This window comes from Lissotriton vulgaris, chromosome 1_1, assembly GCF_964263255.1.
Source record: "Lissotriton vulgaris chromosome 1_1, aLisVul1.2, whole genome shotgun sequence".
NCBI classification, from domain to species: Eukaryota; Metazoa; Chordata; class Amphibia; order Caudata; family Salamandridae; genus Lissotriton; species Lissotriton vulgaris.
The window spans coordinates 1,083,640,399-1,083,660,227 of record NC_141685.1 but is presented as its reverse complement, the minus strand read 5'-3'; the positions used below and the strand labels follow the sequence as shown (position 1 = coordinate 1,083,660,227).

Here is a 19,829-nt window from a genome sequence, read left to right as displayed (position 1 = left end):
ATTATAAGGGACAGGTGAGAGCTCGGGGCACCGGTACCAGCACGAGGGCTGGTGAGCACTCGGGGAGGGTGAGGGCATAAGGGCAAGAAAATAATAGCGCAGGAGTAGGAGAGAGCACAAGAGCGTATAGGATAGAAGCGCAATGGTGGGAAGGAAACCGGGCTGGCGAAGAGCGTAAGTGCGTTTCACTAACTCCCAGGGCACAAGTCCTAAACAAGCGCTCGCCATAACAGACAGCTTACTCTCTTTCTGCCGTCCCTTTGAGACTGGCTTGGCCTGACTTATGTTTGTGGTAAAAGCTTTCTTATCTTCTTTATGGGGTGAAACAGATGGCCCTATAAAGAAGATAAGAAAGCTTTTACCACAAACGTAAGCCAAGGAACCCAGTCTGACAAGGACGGGGCTAAAAGAGAACGTTACTAGGACCTCTTTTCAAATGGCTGGTCACTGTTTAGCATGAACGGTAACGCCAGCCAATGGAAAAGAGGGTCGGGGCTTAACCTTGCTAGTGAAAAATACTCAGTCATTAAATCGCGCCAGCTCGACTGCACATGTCTGTGCAGCCATCGCAGGCCGAGACCTAAAAATAGGAAAGGGCGGGCAGGTGCAGCGGGAGACCGGAGCGGAGGAAAAGAACAAAAAAGGGAGAATAGGAAAATTAGCAATAAAAGATGTTCAGCTGTCGAAGGGCCTGCTGCAGAGATGTGTCGGCATGCGGAAGGTCTGACATATGGATCTGCTCAAGGCCTGTTTAGGTGGTCATCCTTCTGAGGTTGATAACAGGAAGGTGATTGTGTTGTTTAATTATTCAATCAAATAGTTGCACGCCAAGCATCAATGCAATGCATGAGAAAAAAGGTATGACTACTTTACAGGGAACATCCTTTACAACACGGATGTTACACCGCAGTTCCCTTACGACGCAACTTTTACAACGCAAGTTGTAACCACTAATTGCGCTGGGGGGCGCTTCAGGATAGTAAATAGTTTAGCTTACTATCCAACTCCTTCCCTACTATCCACGGGGACTGGAGTTAGAATGGTAAATTAAACTATTCACTATCCAGCCCCCAACAACGCAAGTCGTGGTAACGACTTGCGTTGTAAAACATGCGTCGTAAAGTACTGCGATGTAAAACATCGCGTTTTAACAACATACATCCCTAATTTACTGAGCAGTAGCAATTTATCATAGATACATAGAGTTAATGAGTATTTTGGCACTGAACTGCACAACGTTTGTTTGTCACAGCCCCCAACAGTTTCTCAAGTTGCAGTGATTACGCCTACATATCAAACTTGACAATTCAAGCATTAGTTACTTTCAAATGGTGCACATCTTTTCTGGTAGGACTCGCACATAAAAAGTGCTGCATTTTAACATGCAGTTGGTCAGGATAAGAGTGACAATGGCCAGTGTCAAGAAAAGCCTAGTGGTACAGCGAGTGTCCGCTAGATGACATGTCAGCAGGTTAAACCGAAGACCATGAAAATAGTATTTATTGCAATAAAATTCAACTAGTGGGCTTCCCAAAAGGCAGAGTCAAGACTCTTATTTGCACTCCCAAGGTTATCTCGCACTGCCTGATGCAAGACAATGGATGGCTAACATAAAATAGGTTGAACTTTACATATGAAATACCCTGGGTATGAAAAACCTTATATTGAGAAACAAGATAAAATATGTGCCAGACTAGCTGAATAAAATTCTACAAAGCAATTTTTGTCTCACTTTTGAGGGCACAGAGGGAGTTAATTTTCAGATCGTTAATGCGTTTTCTAGACCATATCTACAAACAATATGTTCTATGCAGAGCATGTGATGATTTATATATTTTCAGGTATATCATTTATAACCACATTAGCATATTGCAAAGAGCTATTGCTCCCTCATGTTATCAAGGTAGCCAGCCAGCTATTTATCTATGTTTTGCCTGTTGTGTTCATTCCAGAACTGATTAAAAATAAAACTTGCACCCTATTTTTTGGAACATTCAGCCAATTTGAATTTCAGGGTTTGGTGCCAGCCATAGTTCTTTAATAGGAATGAAGAAAATGTAGAAATCCTAGTCACGTTTGTGGCAGTAAAGATGTCCACAACCCAGGCTACCGTCTGTTTTTTCTGCACTATATCATAGTTATTGCTCTGTCCAGTCAGATTAGTAATATGCAGTGCTTAATTTGAGCCGGTGGTTGCCAGTGCTCGGCACTGGCACTTAATTGTCTACACAGGCACTTATGACAGTCTGCCACTTGGTGGCACGGTTTATCTACTTTAGAGATGAGCATATCAACAGTTGTTTATTAATTCAATAAACATTAAAACAGACTAATACCTGCCACCCAAGCCATTCTTATATTTTTTGGGGCCTGTAATTGTCTGAATTGTCACACCTTTAGGAGTCTTTAGGTCCCATATGCAAAGTGCATTTTGGATGAAAAGTCGAGGTTAGCTTCCCGGTAGTCCCATGCCATGTGACCTCCAGCTATGTCATCCACATCCGACAGACCCCCACCTACCCTCTTTTGCCCTCCCCCCCATCGCAAAGTTTATCTGTAATTATTTAGTTATTAGCAGTTTTGTTCAGCACAGACCAAGACCATGGGCGTGACCATGCACTTTTACATAAGTAAAAATTAGAAGAAACGCTTGGTAACGTTGATACTGCAAAATAGGGCGAACAGCAATATGGCATTGTATCACAGTCATTGTTGCAGCGATACTTCCTCCCGTGGCCCGCCTCAGAGTGGCATGGTTCGCATTTATAACCCCCTGTCGCAATGACTTACAGCCAGATTCATGAAGCCGCAATCGGCTCGCAAAGGGCCAGATTCTGAGACTCTGGCCCTTTGCGAGCGCTATTTTTGCATTTGGCATTCATCATCCCAAATGCAAAAATCGCAATTCTAAAAATCGCTAAATTGCGAATAATTGCATTTAAGGAATCTCAATTTGAGATTCCTTAAATGCAATTCATGAACCATTGTAACATTGCGAATTCGCTATCTGGGGCCGCTATTTACCGCGAAGTGTAATTACGTGGTAAATAGCGAAAACATAGAAAAATGCACTTTAGTGCATTTTTCTAAGTTGTATGTTACACACACATGTCCTTTGGACATGTGTGTTCGCAACACCTGTGTACATTACCATTTCAGGGGTGCTACAGTGTGTCCTTTGGACACCCTGGCACCCTTGAAATCACATCCTTATTTGCGAATTGCTATTTGCTAATCGCAAATAAGGAATGACTCCCCATTCATTCCTTATTTGCGATTAGCAATTAGCGAATCGCAAATAAGGAAGCTGTAGAAATCGCAATTAATATTGCGATTTCTACATGAATCCCGTTTTGTGAGTCTTTTATAGCGATTCCTTAATAATCGCTATTAAGGACTCGCAAAACATGACAATGTTGAATCTGGGGGTTAGTCAATATACTCATACAAATTAGAAATTCAGTTGACTATAACCCATACACAGTATAATGCGGAATGCTGTGCAGGAAAGGTTTCTTGCTAACGATAAGTCCCGCGAGATAAGTTCAGAAACACACAGGTACTCTGAACCTTCTTTCGTTAATGAAGAACACCCACAAGGATTTCACTAAGAGAAGGGACATATATTTTAAAATGTTTATTTTAAAATCCTAACCACACATAATGTAAAAAATAATGCAGCAAGACATTATGGATAAAACAGGACAAACTCTAACATTGTTATTGATTTAATACACCCTAGAGTTATTTCTAAGTGTTATGCTACCTGTGTAGCATAGGCCATAAATAAGAAGCCTGGCCATGCGGTTTAGAGACGGTTTGCACAGCACACCTGGGTTTTCGTTCTGAAGCAGCACATATTGCAGCTTGTGCAAGGCTGGAACATAAACAGAAACAAGGTGAAGGCAACTTCTGACCATTGTCGCCTATAACGAAAGGTGATGCTGCTAAATGGCGAACCTTCCCTACGTCAATAGCCCGGGTGCGAAATCCTTCTCGGAAATATAGTTCGTCACCTGGGTTTTTAAGGATCCGATTATCGACCCCGTCTAATGTTTTGAAAAGAATACTGGAAGTAGCAGATACTAAACTAGCATTAAGTACAAAATAATCATGGCAACAAATATCTCAGATCGATTATCGTATTGATAACAGGCGCATACATTTCTACGCATGTTAAAAACTTCATACTTTCTATGAAAGATCTACAAATGTCTGAAGAAGACCAGGAAAGCACAAGAAGCATTTCTGCTGTTTTGAAAAGAGTTATATGAGGAAGTCGTCCGGCCTAGACCAATGACCACCGCCCGCCCTTGCTACCGGTAGCCTAACCTTCTACCATCACCCTCTCTTATCCTTTAATGAAGCCCATCACTTACCCCTTCACCTGACAATTCAATCCCATAGCTGGCAGCTAGACCATGTCATGAAGGTGACATTCAGCTAATCAAGGTTTTAGACCAAACCGAACTACACAAGCTGTATCTTGTAGGTCATGCTTATGAGAACAGTGAAGAACGCTGCAGACTGAAAAAACAGGACGAACTGAAAGACCCTGGGGGTGCAGACAAGATAGCAACTCAGGTCCACCTCTCTAACCACCCGCCTGACCACCTCCCACCCCCACAAGTCCCTCCCAAGATAAAGGCCTCCATCTAATCCAGCTGCACTGCCTAGAGATCGATGGAGAAAAGTGTCCTTGGGGCTCATGGAGGGCCTAGTAAGCCTGATGGAGCAAGGATTCGCACGTAACGCGACTTGCTCTCTTTCATGAACCTCGCCTAAATCATAACGGTACTAACTCCGATTGTTTGTCATTTATTTGTATTTCCCCAACACACGGGTGTCCCTAGGAGGCTTGCCTATGTGTTTTTCATCATAATCAAGCTTGCACATTAATAAAATGGCCGCTTTGCAGAAATCCAGTCTGCGCATGCGTCGGTCATACCCATGTGATGTGACGCACTCGCAATCTGGAGGGAAAAGTTCGCTCATGCGCAGTGGTGTTAAAATGGCCGCTTGTCACTAATCATGCTTCATGCTATCTTAAGCCGCTTTTGTCTATGCATCTTTTCTGCACTAACTCTTAATGCTATAAGTATTATAAAAGAAGGGATTAAGAGTAGTTGGTCATGGTGTTCAGTGTATTCATTTTATTCTGTGTTATTAATTTGTTTTCGCTTACTTTTCATGTACCGCGTAAATGAGGGCCTTGAAGTAGGGATGGGATCCATTTTGAAGCTGACGTATCCCTCATCACGTGATCAAAGATCTGGGACGTGCAGCAATGGAACCTGGCCAATTGGCCATTGAAAAGGGGACTGTCCTTTCCAGGCGCACCTTCGCCCTTGAAGACCTGCTATTTTTATTCTGAAATGTGCAACAATGTTGCAAACCTTTTCTTCACTATTGTACTTTCCCACACGTATGCCTGGGAACCCAGATGTTAGGGGGAGGGTAATGTCACGTGAAATACGTAATAGAAATATAGGTGGTGACAAATGTCTTAAACCACCTCCCTTGACCAATCAGAAGATGGGACTTTGTCATTTTGCAACATTTATGGGTGGTCTTGGGGACTTAAAACTGTATATATAGCCTAGCTTAGCTTAGAGAAATTGTCCGACTTGTCCGAGTAGCAGACCTGTCACTGACCCTACGAACTCTATAGGTGCCTGATACAGAGTGCTGCGGAGCATTCTGCCTGAAACTTTCCACAAACTCCAAGGGGTGGAAATTTGTCCTAAGTGCTAAGCGAAGCACTTTGCTGGGAGATTCGAAAACCCAATCGGGGTTATTGGCGGATTCCATGCAGAAGAGGGGGTAACGCTGGCGTTGCATCCGATGCTGTGAGGGGTTGGTCGTGCCTTGGTGAACCCAGTCCTGACCCAGACCTGAGGGGTATCCGGTCCTGACTGTCCATGAGCTGTACCTGCTCACCTTCTGGTATTTTCCTGAATCCTTGAGGGTCCTTGTCCCGTTCTTTCCCAACTGACCCGTGGCCAGGGTTAGTCCTCATTCTCACCTAGGTAAATATTGGCATAGGTGTCTGTCTATACTATACCCTCAACTTTTCCTCCTCTGATTAAAGCAATCTTGCCTGTGATATTCTCCATTTCTCCTTTGAATGTAATTTCATGCAATTGATTATTACTAAATGTTCCACTTTTACCCTTCATATAGGACATTGTCAAACCCGACTGTTTATCTAGCTTGTTCCACTTATTCCCTTTCCCTTAGTATGGTTGCCGTGAAGTTAGAAAGATAGCATAAGGTTTAGGAAATAGTATAAAATTATTAGGTCATACATAAGGTCTTCCCCACGTCCTTGCCCTAGATTAAACTGTATTAAATAAGTGTTCTTTATGATTCATGCCCTATAGTGTTCCCTTTTACTCTATGTTACTCACTTTAATCCATAGTTACATTCTGGTTCTGATACTAATCCTTGATGTATTACTTGGCATTTGCCTACTTGTAATGGCATTTTCGTTCTAAACTTATACTATATAAAACCCTTAAAACCATCAAGGTGTCTGTGGTCAGTATACATTAAAGAAATACTAAAGGTATTAAATGTGTCAAGTAGAATTTTCTCCCCTTTAGGAAAACCCTTATCACCTGTCCACTGCTAGCTCCTGATCCGTCAGGAGTAATGTGCCTGTGGTAAGTCAGGTACATGAATAGCGAGTGGTGTAAGAGTCACCCACCCGATTACTGATAGTAGCGTGATAGAGGTTTTCACCCGGTTCATTGCAAAACACGGTCATCATATGCACGCCAGGGCCCAGTGCGTGGAAAATTTGGTAAACTAGTGACCCGGGTGACCCGCGCGCTCTATCAAGCCCACCATTATGTGCCTCGGCACTCTCAACACAACACTCCCCAGCATTTTCAACACAACGTACCACAGCCCCCACAGATGCATGTTCACCTGTAAAAGAACCCCTGTCAGCCCTGCTAAGTTTCCAACGCCCATGTGTAGTGTGATGCTCCAGTCCAGGTTTTTCTTTGAATTTTGGGACTTGTAGTCTTCATTTATTCTATTATAAAATAGGACTAAATGTCCATACTTGACAACAGGTCAGATTCAGGCAAGAGACTCCCTATTTCTAAAGCCGACATTGACTTGCATTTTAGTTGTCGCCCACCCAAATGTGCCTGTGCAACAGAATAAGTGAATGGGGAAAATACCTTCTCCAGATTTTCTTTTTAAAACCTCCCACTTGCCAGTTGTAAAATGTTGCCATGTACACAAGGCTTAAAATTCAAAGAAGAAAACATGGACTAGAGCAGCACATCACACCTGAGAAGCTATGCAGCTGTGCCCCTTAAGGGTTGGAGAAAAGGTTAGGGCTGATGAGCGAGTTTTTAGCAACCCCCTCATCGTATGGATCACCATTCGTGGATTGGTGAAACGTGGATGTGCCCTATGTGGGGTTGATACTGCATTTTAGATACCCTGGAAATATATGCACCTTCTCCCCAAAATATCTGCACCTACTCTCTGTTCCTACACTCTCACTGTGAAAAGATGGATGGCTGTATTCCAATATTAACCCCTTCCATGCTGATGACGGCCCCGGCCGTCATGCATCACGGTGGGCGTGTGCTGATGATGACTGGGGGCCGTCATGACCACGACCGCGATCGGAAAGTGCTGCACAGGCGCAGAATTCCGGCCGCGGCGGAGGGGTTAAACATGGGTTGGCTTGGTTTACCCCTCAAACCCCTCCGATTAGTCACTGGGTGCGTTTCCAGCCACGGGGGCCTCACCCCTTCTACTGGAGGGGGATGTTCGCTCTGCAGTTAGGACCGAACTGGTGGTAGCGAGCATCAGGCGTTTCCCCGTCGGACTGAAAGGCTGGGGGCCGGTTTTTCAGCAGTGCGGGCCGGTTTTGTTACAGAGAGACAGTCTTGCAATGGTGCTGCAATATCAGCCCCCAGTAAGAAAAGCAGCAGTGCTTCACACTTGACATCCCCCCCTCTTCCGCCGGGGGCAGGTCCCACAAAACTTCCAGGACTGTTTTGGGTTCCACTCTCGGGCCCTGTCTGCAGTCACCTCGCAACAATATTGACTGTGAAAAACATACAAGGAGGCAACTCACTATTATGGTCATCAGTGAGAAAATATGAAAACGTGAATTTGAAGGCTATGTATACTAAAATGCACTGGGGGTCAAAATAAAAAAACAATATCTCCGATACTTATAGAAATTTTATGTACTTGCTGTCCCAAAGCCGGCTGGTGAGCAACACATGCCCGCTGGCACTGGAACCAGATTTTAGTACCCAGAGCTTGACAATACACCTTATCTAGGTTTATTTCAGCTCCTCCAACAATCGGTAAAGACAGCAAACTCCACAATGTTTCCATATATGCCAACATTTTGAAGATGCAAAGAGGGAGATTATGAAATAGAAAAAAAAAAGCGGGTGGTTCTTTTTCCCACTCAATGACGTGGAAGAAGAGGCAATTTTAGGTGGGGGCCAGCTGAAACAAGAGCTGATTTGGGCTTTAAAAATGTTTGGAATCTCCTGTCTGAATCGAGTCGATTGGCATGTATGGATGCCAATTGTGCGCAAGTGCCTGTGGGATCCTCTACAAGCTTGAGGAGCTTGGGGCGCGCACCCCTTCTCAAAATGTCAGCTTTCTTTGGCCTAGCGGTAGAATGTGGATCCTGGACCTTGTGAAGGTTCTGCAGCTTCTGCTCAAGTGGCCATGCTAGATTGTAAATAATCAGTGCCGGATTATACCCTGTGGAGGACCCTAGGCAGTGGAAATTTAGGGGCCACTCTCACAAATTATCTCCTAATATCCAATGCACCAGATTCCCCCCCCCCCCACCCAAATTGATAACTGCCCAAAGATGAGCTTTTAAGAGACAAACTTATGTGCATCTGATGTCTGATTTATGCACTTTAAGTTGTTCATGGGTTCATTACATTAATACAGTATTTTCTCTATGAAGTCTTAAATGTAAAGTTTTCGTTTCTTTGAGTTGATTCATTTTTTTCTGTCTTTTGGATATCTTTAAGAAAGCTTGATTGTAATTTTTTTTCAAGATCAAATCAATATTATTTTGATCCGTTGTCGAGGGCCCCTAAACTGAGTGGGTCCCATAGGCCAGTGCCTACCTGGGAACTGAAAATAATAATAATAATAATAATAATAAAATAAAACGGTACATGGCCAATGCTTATGTCACCAATTCCCATTCAGGCCCTTTTGGGATTCATTTGACGCCATCTCTGCCTGGCACGTTGCCATATGGATTACCAGGCCTTGTTTTTTGGCACCCGTGCACACAACATCCTGCACCACCATGACTGGGCTGGCGCTTCAGTCCTTATTACAATTATAATTTGCCCATCTGTCGCTCATATACCCTCACCCACTAGGCGCAGTGTGCCATATAGTGATACCCTTCCAACCACAAACCTGACACAGCGTAGCTCCCAACCCAAGTGGGGAGGTGCTTGAGTGCCCCAAATTGGTGTAGTAAACACTGTACAAATGCTACAATACCATGAAATCTGCTTGTGCGGCTATCATTCAGGACACCCCATCAACGATTGTATGAAAATAAATGCTGATATGGCACACTCATAATCCACAATTACAGTAATTGCTGTATATGCAGCAGCTTCTCTCACCCTACACATTGCAATTACGGGTAGAGTGAAAAGAACCCCCACTGCCCCCCCCCACACACAACCACAGTCCCCAAAGTTCCTGATACATTTTATTAGCTCAACCCTGCTGAAACTTACCAGAAGTAGATTTACCTCATAAATAATGGGACATGCATTTTTTTGGTGAGGTAAGCACCAAAATCGGCATGTTATAGCCCATTTTGAGGGCATTAAGTGTAATCTGGTTCAAATTTACCTCAACTAATACATTTTGATCCATGCTGAAATGGAATATATATCAGGTGTAATAAATATATTGCACCTTCCAGGCCAAATGTAATCGGACCATGGGATTAATATTGTTATGCCACGCACCTGTAATCGGCTTCAGAATCGATCAGTTGTGGTGAGTATCATTGGGAGCCAATGACTGGCCAGAGTACCCCCCCCCCCCCCCCCGGTATTTTGGTAACGCCAATTCACAGCATAACCCACTGCGCTCAATTTGTGTCACCTCATGCTAACTAGTGGCCAACTATGCTCATCTTTGCGGGGCTTGCAATGAACCTCCCTGTGGAAGGCTTCTGCAGCCACCTCACGCAGTAGCGACAGTAGGTGGCCCTAAAAACAGGGTGCCAAACTTCATAACATAGCGTGTATTTATAAAGCGCATGTTCACCCAAGGATATCTTGCCGCTGAATAACAGATGTTCATTGTTACACAACTCAATGGTACTCATTTTATCGACCTCAGAAGGATGAAATGCTGAGAGGAGCTGCCGGGATTTGATCCTGTGACCATGAGGTGGAACACGGGACCCTAAAGTGGACGCATTAGTTTACTAAGCCACTATCACGGGGACAGCACCACACCTGCACGGATACAGTCCAGAAACACACTGATTTCAGACAATGCGCCTGTACTGTATCGGTGCTTGAAAAGGAAATACAGAAGTACAGACACACAATAATTCCAGAGAACCTGTTTGGTACTAAGAAGTGCTGGTAGACTCCCATTAAAAGAATTGCTGCTGAGAAGTGCTGGTACTCTCCCTCTGAAGTTTAAGTGGTGCAGGTACTCTGTCCCTGTCAGCACCGGCCCATTTAAACCTGCATTCAATTTCTGAAGAAAAGATGCACCAGCTTCCTGCAGAGTGGGACGTGAGGTACAGAAGCCCCCGCTGATGGTCCACAGCCAGCTACCCGGAGTGGGAGTCGATATTTCAGAGTAAGAAGCTCGTGACTGCTTCACGCCAACTCCAGGGATTTCGTAACGACTCGCTTGGCAGAAGTGCAGGGATGCGTCGCATATATGTTAGTGTGCGCATGCGAACACACACATAAGCGAGTTATGAATAGAACCATTTCCTTCAACACCCCCCCCTCCTCAGAAACAGAAGTAAAAACAGGAAATGGAAGAGGGTGCGGTAGCATGCTATATATTTCTTGTTTTCTAGAAGTCAGAACTGCTGGGGAAAATGTAGGCTGAGAGAGATGCAAACAACCACATATAAAGAATACTCTGGGTGGCGATTGAGCTTGGTTTTATGTTAACTACAGGGGCGTAGCTTCCATTGGTGCAGCAGGTGCATTGGAACCGAGGCCCAGAGGCACGAGGGGCTCACTGAACGCTGATTGCTCTGGGCAGCCGTTGTGTTTTTCACATAATTATGGATTTGCCGCATTATACATCATCTGCCAAATAAGCTGCACATTTTAACAAAAAAAATGTGTTCTAGCTAAAACGGTTAAAAAACGCCTACAAACGCAGGGACACGTATGCTGTGCAGTGGAAGGCCCGTTGCTAAGGTTGACTGGTCACCTTGGTGTTGCTTTTTGCTATGGATGGGTGTCAAACTGATGCCAACGAGGTTTAACCAATGCCCAGGCAGTGTGACAAGATAATGAATATCAGAAAACGTGTTGTGCCGTGTTGCATAATTTGCCTTTCATTCTTGCATAATTTAGTCAACCCTGCTACATAATTTGGCCCTGCTCCGTTGTATAATTTTAGTGACCCTGCCCATGACACACTGGCCCCGTTTCTGGTTGACTGAGAGTATCTAAAGTATGCGGCCTGTTCTCTGGGTCCCACGCCCAAATGTGGGCCCCGTGCTCCGTGCCATCGAAGTCAAGCTAGCTTGGCTGATGAGAGAGTGATACCCCAAAACCGGTCCCATGACGCTTGCTTCCGGTCCAGGGAGGACTTGACCTGGCAGTTCGGGCGGAACTGTTTCCATGAGGCACAGGGTCAAGACTGATTTGCATATGGCTGGGTCCAAACTGGAATGGCATGGGGAGAAAAAAATGTTGGATTTAGGCCCAGATCTCTGTACTGGGGTTCAGCATTCTGTCCATCAACTGTTCTGCGAGTGCAGGAACACCCACAGCTGCCCTTGTCTCCAGGGAGTGGAAGACATATATTGTGTTTTACTGAAGCAAACTCCTTCTAGTTAAAGTGACTTGTAACAGACTCAGCAGCTCACTGAGCTACCTTACTTGAGTTGCGTTACATTGTGTTTGCTGTGATCCCTCGAACTGGAGCTAGCACAAGTTGCACACGAGAAACAGGTGCATCCGGGCAAACTCCCTGGCATCTGAGCCTGTGATGGGCAAGATACAAAGTGGGCACAGCAACCCACAGTGCTGTCGTACTTGGATCCTACCCGTGGCCCACGGATTAAACCTGCATCTGTGTCACACGTTTGATAACCCCTGAACCTTTTTTGTTTTTTAACTGGGGTTTCAGTGTTATTTTAAACTTACACAAAATTCACTGCAAAAGGCGCATGAACTCTTTGCGACATTTCATTTGGGATTGCAATTTCACCTGCCATACATGCAAACCACTGCAGCTGCCATACATACAAACCACTGCAGCTGCCATACATACAAATCACTGCAGCTGGTACATCAGTACACTGGGCCACTTTACAGGGACAGGGACAGTGCCCCGAACAGCTCGACAGCAGGCAGGTACACCAACCAATCCCGCCATTTTTCCAGGATTGAAACCTGTGACCTGCAGATGTCTCAGCAATACCCCACACACACGCCCACGTGCACATTTCAATCTAGCAGGTGCATTCATTCACTAAGCCAACTGTTTGGGGCTTTACATTTCAATCATCCCCTGCCAGCCTAGGCAGAGTTCCCAGTCGCCCCTCCAAGAAATGCACCCACCCCTCTGCCATACACACCTACTAACACAAGTGCTGCGTCATGCAGGCCTGTTGGGTAGGGTGGTGCAGTCCCCTCTCCTCCCGTCCGCTCCACGCAAATATGGGGGGTGGGGTCGTCTCGGCGGCCCCTAAACCCCATCCATACTCCTGTCCAAACTACGAATGCACAGACAGCCCCGTAGGCACCAGGCTTCTCGTCACCATAGTGACGCCAGCATCCGGCCGCTTACATAGCACCTTGTGGGAACTGAAAGGCCTCTCTGAGCAGAAAGGACAAAAATACAGGAAAAATGTGAATCCTAGGATGAAAATCCCTCTGGAAAAAAAACGGTGTGCGCTAATGTGATGATTTAAATAGTGCTTGCTGACACATTGAGGGAGGAAATATGTAAACTACAATTAATATATTAGGCGCTATGGAAAAAATAACCAAAGAAAAACAGAGCGCTGCTTTCCGTTTCCAGTAGGGACGGTTGCCGTTATGGTTTGAGAAAAGTGCGAAGAATGCGACCCGCCTGACAGCCGTCGCCATAACGATTTGACCTAGTGGTAGGTAGCCCCGAGGGCAACTACAACAGACCTGTGTTAGACCAAGCACAAACACCGCTTCTCGAGCCTGTAAAGATATGGTCCTCGTATTGGCTTCAGCAGGTGGAAGAATGACGTCATGTTATAAACGTGAATATAGTGGCGAAAGAAACCCATTTCTGCCAATCCCGCTTAAAAAAACCTCGAAAATCATACTCTTGCGAGGCAACATAACCAGTTTACATTACTTGCTATACAAAGATGTATGGGAACGTGTGTTGTTGCGATGCAGTAAAAAACAAACAAACGCGGTGTCTAAGGCTGTGATGACCCGTGGCCCTGTTCACTGAGAACCCTCTCGGTGTGGCTGAAATCCCTGGATGCAGGGCCTGGTACAGCGCGGGCTATGTGACAAGCACTTACATCGCGTCAGCGTCCAATTCACGCAGATGCGTTGTACTAAGGATGTCACAGACATAAAGATCATTTTCGACCCAGTATTGGTTCGGGCTTCGTAGGGGGCCGAGCACGGCGGCGTGGAGAGGGTCCCTGTCTCCACAACCCCCGGGGCAGCTACAAGCATCCCCTGTGAGGCTTTTTAAGACTCAGCAATATTAAAGGTCATTTTGGAAAAGAGAGATGCGGGTGGGGGTGCGAGCTGGGCAGTGTCAGGCACTCTGTATCAGTAGGTGTGTGCTGCAGGCTCAGATGGTGCATGCCCTACCCAGCGATGTAAGAAGCAGACGCACGGAGGTCACTGCGGCCCGCATCTCCCTCGCCGCATTGCTCCGGGTCGCGATGGCCAAGGCGCGCGCTTCTAGCCGCGGTACTCACCCATCGCTCGCTCACAGCCGGGGCGTCACGGCGGCAAAGAGAGGCGGTGGGAGACCCGGGGCCCTGCCAGGCTGCGGCGTCCACACCGGCGCCATCCTCGCCACTTCGGGGGGTCCGGGCTGGCGGTGGGGGCGGCGGAAGTGCTCCGGGTACGCAGGCGCGGAGACCTCCCCCCAGATAGCGCCGAGAGGGCGGATGGATGCAGAGGTCGATGGAAGCAGCGCCCCCGGGGGCTCCGAGCTCTCTCTTCCTCGCGATGCTTCTTAATTGAGCGGTCTCTTGTCGCGCTCGCCGGTGGTCCTCTCTTTCTCGCTCTCTCATTGAAAGGTTTTATCAGCTCTTTGATTCTGCGGCCGGATTCCTCGTTCGCGGATATGGACTCTTCTACAGCGGGGTCTCACGCTCTCTCTTACCGCGGTGTCTCGTTCCTGTATCTTATTATAACCCTCATTTGCGTGTCTCTTTGCTGTATTTATCCGGGGTGTATATTCGTATCGTGTCTCCTCTGCAGCGCCGTGATCTCTTCTGGCTGTTCCTCTCCCGTGGTGGTAATCTCGCTCCTCCGTCTCTTCCCTCCAGTGCTTGTCTCTTGAAGTAGTCCCTTCCCTGCAGTGCTTATCGGTTCCTGCGGTGCTCTTGACACCTCTTGCAGCACTCGCTCTCTTCTGTCCAGTGCTTCCGCCTCACCATTTAGAATCTCGCTTGCCGGCAGTCTCTTCCCTGCAGTGTTTCTGTCTACTCTCAGATCTCTTTTCTGCAGCGTCGTCTCTTTCCGTCCCTGAAGTCCTCCCTGGGGCCCCAGCGGCGCTTGTATCTCAGAGGTCCGGCTCTTCCTACAGCCGTCTCTTCTCTGCCGTGAAGCCGTCTCTTCTCTCTCCAGCCCTTCTGCGTGCCAGTCTCTTCCTCCAAAGGTCTCTTATTTTGCCCCTCCGCCTGCGAATTTCTCTGCAGTGGTCTCTCCCTCCCCTCCCCTCTGAGCACACCATTATGCTGCTGGGCCGGCAGGCTCCGCCCCCACGCCCCCCTTCATCCCCCATCTCCTATCAAGTAGGCTGCAAAAATATCCCAGTGCAATGTGACTCCTGCGCAAAGGAGACTAGAGAAGCCGGGCTGTTGGGGGTCAGAGGCTCTGTCAGGGGGTCCCCTCCGCTCCACCATGACCCATCTCCGCCCCCACACGAGAAGAACGGATTTAATAAAAGCAGTAACCCCTCGACCCCACCAAAAGACAGGTTAAGCATTTTTTAGAGGCGCTGTGTCTCACCTCTTCGGATTGAAAAGGTGGGTGGGGGGTGTCTCTGTTCCACGGGGTATCCAGTTCTACTTGGGGATCGTCTACTACAGACTCCCACCGCCATCCCCTGCCAGGACAATCGAGGGAAGCCACACAAAGCTGACTATTGTGCCCGCCAGCCCGGGGAGGAGGAGGCGGGGGGAGGCGAGAGGGCAGGGTTGGAGACCGAAGACAGACAGGGCAGAGACTCCTGAGTTGTCCCTGTCAGGTGCCGTCTGTCTGCCGGACCTGCCCCGTCCGTTTCTTGCCTTCTGACGCTTGTAGTCCTGTTTTCATGGTGACGAGTCCTAGGAGGGGGGGGGGGGGGGGGGGTGAGGAGCAGAGGAAGCGCTAAGGGTCATTGTGAGGCGGGGTAGGTGGGACCGAGGGTATACACATACTTAAAACTTTATTGCGTGATTATAAAAAAACCTTTGCAAGTTACAGGGTTTGAAAATATATCAAAATATACATGTAAAAGAGAGTGTAAGTTCAAGTCCATTATAGAGAGAGATGTCAGATGGAACTTGCCAAGTTGTTATGCTGATGGAGGGTCACAGACTTTGGTGCCCTCACTAAGTTTTTTTTGCAGGCCAGAACTGCTGCTCTGCACGATCTAATCATGTTTATGTTCCAGAGTTTCCTAAGAAGGGACCGTCTTTCATTCAGCAGGTTTGGACAGAGGCATAGGATATGCATTATGTCTTCTTTGTGATGCCCACAAAGTCGACAGTGTTCTTGTCCGTGATCTCTTTTCCATTTTGGCAAGTGAACCAACAAGTTAATGACTCCCATTCTCAATTTTAAAAAACATAGTTTTATTCATGCAGTGAATGGTAGAGTTAGATACTGCTGTGGGATCAACTGGACCTAAGATTACAGGGTCATCCATCCGTGACTTCTTTTTGCTAGGCGAGCCTTGTCTTCCACTGAAGAGAGCTTTTTTGTACTTATTTTCGCTAGCCGTTTGAATTCATTTTGGCTTACTTGCATGCACCAAAGATCTTTTAGGCATAGAGTTGTTAGGCCTCTTTCCCAATATTAAGTCCGCTCATGACAGACGGCCACCGGGAATTCACGGAGGAGGGATACCGACCGATAGCTTACCGCCGACCAAGAGACATACCCGTTTTCCTTGCTTTTCAACTCTATGGATCCCCTCCCGGTTTACACCTTCTACACAGTTTTAACCAGAGGCTCTTTACCAGGAAGTCTCTAACACATTTAAGAATTAGACGATACTAGTCTAACAGAACGCGACTTTACGTCTAGAACTACAGGATATTCCACCACTTTGCTACCAAAGACATTTGAATTCCAGTAATCCCAGTGTCTCTCTCTAGTCCACCTACGTGGAATACTGCTATAATTTCCAGACCTCACTCAACCCACTTCAAGGAGTTGAGTTTAAGCCCTGAAGAGTCGTGTTGACTCAACGGCACACGACGAAACACGTGTCGGCTTACTGTTATTCCTCAAGTCTGGATCCAATAAATCTCCACCCTGCTGGGACAAGAAACACACCAAAGGATCTGCTTCTATGTTATTTTGTCTTTTGTTACCTTTTGTCAATATACTGATTTGTGGAACTTTGTTTGTGGTTGCGAGAGCTTAGCTGTTCAATTGTGCTTGGTCCCTGACTTTTTAGACGGTTAAGGGTAATTTCCCGTCTGCTCTTTACGCACCACTTAGTCACCAACTGTGATCATACAAACGTGAACGTTAAACTTGAGGCAGTGCGCCCAGGATATCTGAACCCTAAAATTCCCTTTAGTAGTACACAAAGTCGACAGTGTTCTTGTCCGTGATCTCTTTTCCATTTTGGCAAGTGAACCAACAAGTTAGGCCTCTTTCCCAATATTCGTGCCCTGCTCGCCATAAGTTCGTGTGAAGACAGACCCATAGGTGATGAGCTAGGCTGCCTTCCTTCGATGACCTCAATTTGTGACAGCACACAAGAAAACTCATGGCTCTGGCAAGTGATTGGTGGCAGATTCCCAGTTCCAACCTGATTTGGGCCGGTGATGTTTGAGTTGGTAACTTGAACACTGTTCTGTAGATTTTTGTAATGATTTTATCCATTTGCCCGCTGTCCGATCCTTTTAGGGCTTTGCTACCGTAGGTTAGTGTGGGGATAATTTTTGCATGCGCGACCTGTATTGTTGGTGCGAAAGTAGGGCCTTGTAATTTCTTGTGTATTGAACTAATTGCAAAAGCAAGTGCAGCACCCTTCTTTTTTTGTTCTTCTTGATGAGTTTTGTATCTGCCGTTGTTATTAAAAATGACACCAAGGTACTTGTGGCAGTTAGATTCAGCAGTGCTTTCCTGGTTCAGGACCCAAACCAGCTTCTTAGCCTTTCCTGGACGTACCGCCAATATTTTTGTCTTCCTGTTGTTAATCTGGAGCTCATTCTTGTTTGAATATTCGGAGGTGGCGTCCATGAGTGTTTGCAGGCCGATCTTTGATTTGCTAAGAAGGACCACATCATCGGCGTATTGAAGGTTTGACAAAAGCAAACCAGCTACTTTAGGACCATGGGAATTTACCTTATTTAAGGTTTCAGGAAGGTCGGATAGGAGCAAATTAAAAAGTGTGGGGGCCAGGACACATCCTTGAGTTAGACCTTTTGTCGTCGGAATTGGGCGTGATAGTCTAGAGCCGTCCCCAATCTTAATCCTGACCCATGTATCCTGATGTAGAAGCTGTATGGCTCTTAGAAGGCCGTATGGGATGTTAAGTCTGTACAGCTTCTGCCAGAGCTTGGCTCTGTCCACATTGTCGAAGGCGGCTTTGTAATCAATAAATCCCATATAGAGTGGGCAAGAACTGAACTCCGCCTGATCAATCAGGCAGGAGAGGGTCATAAGATTGACCGAGTTGCCAGTGTTGCTTGTAAAGCCGGTTTGATTCGGAGGAATGAGAAGGTGATCATCAGCCCATGCCCTAAGTGAGTTAAGAAGCACTCCTGCAAAATACTTTGCTTCGTTGTCAATGAGGCGGTAATTCCCGGGGGATTTTTTGTCCCCGCCTTTGAAAATTGGTGCAAGAATTGATCCCTGCCAAGAGGGCGGAATAGTGTTGTTTTGCAGGATGAAGTTGAATAGGGTGCTTAACTTCAAGGCCCAAAAAGCTGCATCATCCCTAAACAAAGCCTGAGGAATTCCCCCTGGACCTGGAGCCCCATCTTTCCGACCCTTTTTGATCAGTTTTTCGATTTGAACCTTCTGGAATATTATGAGATCTTTACTATTTTGATTCAAGGGGCACTCATTTGGTGATACAATTTTTTGACCAACGTTGGAAGATTCCTTCATTGAAGGGGTTTTGGTGTTACAGTCAGATGGCCAAAATACCGCTTTTTGGACAGTATTACCTTCAAGGGTGGAATTCTGATGAAAGGTTTTTTCTTTGCGGTCGTTAAAATGAAAGTACAAGAAATTGACCCACTCAGACTCCAGTATGCATGAAGACACAACTTTCGGGGCGCGCCCAGATATGCTGTTGATGGTCGCGAGAACCTAGCGGAATTATTTGTTTTAATGTCTTGCTGTAATCTAGCCCAGAAGAAATTCCAATGAGTTCTACGTTGTTCTCTTTTGGCCTTCTTAAGATAGCTGCGTGCCTCTCTCAATTTTGTTATTATTAGAGGATCCATTGGATTTGTTTTTAAGGCCCGCCATGTCCGATTCATAGTTCTTGTTACAGATTGTATCACGGGATTCGAACAAGGCGTCTGCTTTTGCCCGTTCAGGTTAGCATGCCTTATCGGTTTTGCGTGTTTATCGATCAATTTGATTGCAAATGTTGACCAATTGACAATTTTGTTATTAGTGGACCTGCTGGTGCTCTCAATAATTTGTTTGGCCTCTATTGCTACTTGTTGGAAGTTACTGAAAAAGCACTTGATTTGTTTTAAGTTGATAGTGTAGCTATCGGATGGCAGTGCCCTCTCCTCTTCGTGTTGAGTTAGACTGGTCCGGAGCGATATTTCTTGGGGGCAGTGATCGCTTTCTGTTCTGCTTCCAAGACTAAAACCTGTTATTTGATGAAGGAGTGAGAGGCTGACAAAGGTGTAATCGATTAACGAGGCACCATTTTTCGATAGATAAGAGAGGCAAGGTGGCTTGTCTGGAAGAAAGCGCCCATTTAAGGCTCTAAGACCCAGGTTTTCAAGGTTGCCTTGTAAGGAGCGTCCCTTCGAGTCGTCCTTGTGCCAACCTGGGGGGTCCTGCGGTGGTATGACCCAGATGCTTTTGTGTGATTTAGTGACCTCGTTTTTTTGTATGTCAGACATTAGCCACATATTGAAGCCACCAGAAAAATTATTTCTGGATTGTGGGATCCAGTTTTCACTCTTAATACTGTCGCTATTACT

General features: G+C 46.2%; 1 protein-coding gene across 2 annotated transcripts in view; it reads right to left on the bottom strand.

Moving 5' to 3' along the window:
* The window catches only part of MGAT3 (beta-1,4-mannosyl-glycoprotein 4-beta-N-acetylglucosaminyltransferase), a 127,152-nt gene extending 111,574 nt beyond the window's left edge, over positions 1 to 15,578 (bottom strand). The window contains exon 1 of one of the 2 annotated variants that reach the window (XM_086963444.1): positions 15,445 to 15,578. The gene's annotated coding sequence lies outside the window, so the exon portion shown is untranslated. Of the gene's footprint in view, positions 1 to 14,180; positions 15,162 to 15,444 lie in introns of those variants that run through there. The other variant, XM_086963440.1, reaches the window with a different exon arrangement.
* Positions 15,579 to 19,829: the final 4,251 nt, after the last annotated feature.